The 4,358-nt window shown below is 55.3% G+C and overlaps 1 pseudogene; it reads right to left on the reverse strand.

Annotated features, from left to right (window-relative positions):
- Positions 1-753: 753 nt before the first annotated feature.
- Positions 754-4,099, reverse strand: LOC106007787 (protocadherin-1 pseudogene; annotated as a pseudogene).
- Between the last annotated feature and the right edge of the window lie 259 nt (positions 4,100-4,358).

Raw genomic sequence — 4,358 nt, forward strand, 5'->3', positions numbered from 1 at the left:
TTCCATGCACTGTTACACTTAATCCTCACAACATCCCAGTGAGGTAGTCTATTAATATTTCAGCTCTAACGATGAAGAAGTTGAGGTGTAGGACAGTGTCACCAAACCAGTGATTGGCAGTCAGAATTTGAGCCCATGAGCTTTGGCACAATATCACCTCCCTTTCAAATATCGATCAAAGTAGCTGCCACTAGTTGTGTGAGTGCTGCTGCACTGGCTGGGTATGATCAGCAAAGAGCACTGACTAAGCCCGGAGGCCTTGTGTGTCCTATATCTTATCCTAAGGCAGAGATACTTCCCCTCCAAAGGAAGTCAAGTTTGATATGAAGTCAGATCAACTTATCATCCCATCATTTCCTATTTCCTAGCACTTTCTGTCTTCCATCACTTCTTTTTTTTTTTTTTTTTTTTTTTCCAAAAATAGAGAACTTTATTGTCAGGGACAAGGATATAGGGAGGGGTATGGGATGTGGGGCCCAGCCCCAGGAGCCTGGGGGTGAGGAAGAGGTTAATGTACAGTATATATAGAAGGCACAAGTGGGGAGGCTCTCCTCCCTGGCAGATTCCCCAGGTCTCCCTGTTTCCCCTCCAGAGAAGTATCAATGGCTGGTCTCAGATAGAGACCCAGGTCTGGAATAGACTTCTTCCCAATTTCCCCACCTGCTTTGGTCTCCAAACACTCTGCTCCCCTGCCCATCAGTCCCCACCTGCAAGACTTGGCAGCTGGTTCAGCATTCCGGGATCTGCCAAGTCACAGGCCTCTCCCCAGTGACGAGGGGTCAGGGGGAAGATCACAGAACATACCTTCTCTCAGTTTCCACTCTGCCTAACTCCCATGCCTGGCAAGGGTCATTACCAAGGCCTCAGCAGCCCCAGATCCATGCCTCCCCTCCCACTGCTTGGGGTGGCCCTTGAATGGGCTGATGTGACAGGAATCCTGCTCCGTCACTCCCACACCTCAGTCCAGATGGCCCCTTGGTAGGGGTGGGAAGGGGGCTTGGGTGTGCTGAACCGAAAGGGCTGGCCTACCTGCTTGCTGGGGTATTTTGGGGCGTTGGTGCGGTAGCTGTAGTTGGAGTACTGCTCGGAGCCCGTGGACGTGGTGTCCCCGGTGCTCACAAATGTATTTGCAGGCGGCAGGTCCTGTACCACCTGGTGCTTCTTGGAGGCTCAGGGTGACTGCGGCTGCAGCTGGATGGAAGGCAGAGGGGAGTTAGAACGGTAGTGGCGGGCCAGGTCCAGGATGCTGGGTGGGTAGTTGAGGGGCAGGTGGATTCGGGGACTGTCCCCAGGTGCATCACTCATCAGGTTGAACTTGAGGGACTTCTGCAGCCCAGCCTTATCTTCATCCTCCACTGGCTTCACTGGCTTCGGGGACTTGCTCTTCTTGCCCTTGCTTTTGTTTCCCTTGGAGGCTTTGCCGCTGGGCTTGGGGGCTAACAGGTCCTTGGTCTCCTTCTTGCCAGCCTGGTAGCTGCTCTTGGCCTCCTGCTGCCGGCAGTAGCACACAAGTACTGCTAGGGCGATGAGCAAGGCCACAGCCACGACACCAGCCACTACACCCAAGAGGATGTTACCACGCTGCTTGGAGCACTCGTATTCTGGGTCCCCAGCAATGTCGATATCCAGGGGCATGTCCAGGCTGTGGCCCAGGAGGGTCTCCAGCAATGTGTGGTTGGCTAGCATCTCATTGACATAAAGGTGGACCAGGGCTGTGCCATAGCGTGGGGGTTTGCCATGGTCACTGACCTTCACCACAAGGCAGTGTAGCCCATGGTGGCACTGCTCAATCTCCTTCTCCAGGGTGATGGCACCTGAATATGACCCAATCTGAAAGAGTCCATAAGGGTTACCACCAGCAATGCTGTAGATCAGCTCAGCATTAACACCAGAGTCAATGTCCTCAGCTGTCACCTGGCTCACTGTCTCACCAAGACGTGTCTGGGGGGTCAGCAGCCGGTGGGACGTGTTGGACGGGGCAGTGATAAAAGGTGCATTGTCGTTCTCATCCAGGACATTGATGGTGACACCAACATAAGCTGAGTGAGGTGGGACACCACCATCGACTGCCTTCAGCTGAAAGGTGTATATGCTCTGTTGCTCTCGATTAAAGCTCAGGCTGGACAAGATGGTGCCTGTGCCATTCTGGATAACAAAGTCACCATTGTCCTGTTCAACCGAGAGCTGCACCCGGGCATTCTCCCCCTTGTCCCCGTCAATGACAGTCACCATGCCCACTGGACTCGGCGCTGGCATGTTCTCCATCACTGAGAAGTTGTAGCCACTCAGCATAAATTTGGGGTCATTGTCATTGCAGTCTAGCACATTGATGAGGACAGTGGCTGTGCCCTTGAGGCTGGGACTGCCCCGGTCAGCTGCTACCACCTTCAACTCGTAACTGTCCCTCTGTTCCTGATCAAGGGATGTCTTCACCCGGATCTCTCCATTTTCAGGCGAGATACTAAAGAGACCCTGGGAAGCTGGCTCAGGCTCCAGAGAGTACACCAGCTCTGCATTAGAGCCAGAGTCAGCATCAGTGGCAGTGACCTCCGCCACCACTTCACCTGGCTTGTTGTTTTCTGGGAAGGCAACCTCAGTGATGCTCTGGGTAAAGACAGGCGCATTGTCATTGATGTCCACCACCTGCACCTTAAGGGAGTTGGTGCTGGAGAATGGGGGGTTGCCAGAGTCCACAGCCACAATCTCAATAGTGTAGTCTTTGACCTCGTCCAGCAGGGTGGTGGTCTGCAGAAAGTACTTCTTCTTGCTGTCACTGCCTGTCTCGCTGGCTTGGCATAGCTGGAAGGGCACATCACCTGCTACCACACAGGTGACAGCTGCATTTTCTCCCTCATCTCGGTCAGATACCTGTACCAGGGCCACAGCTGTCTCCTCTGCCACATCCTCTGAGATGTTAGCCATCCCATCTTGATGGGTCACGAGCCCTATGCCTCGGATCTCAATGGTTGGGGCATTGTCATTCATATCCTTCACAGTCACGACCACCTGGGCATGGGCACTCTTCGGGTTGGCACCTCGGTCCTTGGCGAGAACTGAGAAGCGGAGGGTGCTTAGGTCCTCATGGTCCATGGGACCCTGGACAGTGATAAGTCCAGTGTTTCTGTCCAGTCGCAAAAGACGCCTCACCACTTCGGGCGCCTGGTGGAATGTATAGTCGATCTCAGCATTGGCACCTTGGTCTGAGTCATTGGCCTTCACCTGGATGACTGAGTGGCCTATGGGACTGTTCTCAGACAGCTCAGCCTCATAGGAGGGCTGCTCGAACTTGGGAGCCTTGTCATTGGTGTCGAGCACAGTGACACGCAGCAGGGCACTGCTGGCTCTTGGGGGGCTGCCGCCATCCTGCACCTTGATGTTGAGGTCATAGGAATCCCGGCGCTCTTGGTCCAGGTTGCCCATCACAATGAGCTGTGGCTGCTTCTCTTCCTGGTCCTCAGCTACCTGCAGCCCAAATAGCTCCTGGGCCTCAGGTTTGGCTTGCAGTTCATATGGTGCCACACCATTGGGGCCAGCATCACGATCTGTAGCCAGTGGGATTGGGAAGAGCAAGCTGATGTTCGTATTCTCAGGGATGGACAGAGTGATGACTGGTGAGGAGAAGTTGGGCGTGTTGTCATTGATGTCCTGTACCTCTATCTGGCCCTCTAGCAACCAGAGGCTGCCATTCTGCATAAGGTCCGTGATAGACACCTCAAACTCCAGGATGCAGGGCTCACCAGGGAGCTGGTTCTGGCATTCACGGAGCCCCTCACGGTCAATGGAGGTCTCAGTGGTGAAAATGTCACCTGTCTTGCCTTCCACTCGAAGATATGGGGCACCTACCTCTAGTTTGTACAGGTGGCCCATGTCTGGAAAACCATAGTCAGCTGCGAGGCTCCCAATGAGGGTGTTGGGTGGCTGTTCCTCAGGCACCTTGTATACCACCCGAGTGGCCTGGCCTGCAGACGGAGCCAACAGGAGCACCAGGGCCAGCAGCAAGGGGGTCAGCAGCAAACGCTGGCCCCCAGGGCCTGGGCTGGGCCTCAGGAGCCCCATCCCGGCAGCTTTCAGAATCAGGAGGGCCGCCTCGGGGCAGCACCGGCCGCCTGCCTCGCTGTCCACGAGCCACCGCTGGCCCCGGCCCGGGCTGCGGCTCTGCGCGGCTGGGGCTGGCGCTGCGGTTCGGCTCCAGGCGGCTCTAGGCTCAGCAGCCCGGTGGCTTAGCGTCCGCGCCGCACTCCCGCTCCCCCTCCCATCACTTCTTGTATCCCATATTACTTCTAGTCTCCCAATACAAGATTTCCCATATCACTTCCTGTCTCCCATCACTCTTTCTCTCATCACTTCTTATCTTCCAT

The sequence above is a fragment of the Heterocephalus glaber genome, unplaced genomic scaffold (genome assembly GCF_053883595.1).
Source record: "Heterocephalus glaber isolate CG9 unplaced genomic scaffold, H.glaber_assembly_v1.0 deba00001781, whole genome shotgun sequence".
NCBI classification, from domain to species: domain Eukaryota; kingdom Metazoa; phylum Chordata; class Mammalia; order Rodentia; family Bathyergidae; genus Heterocephalus; species Heterocephalus glaber.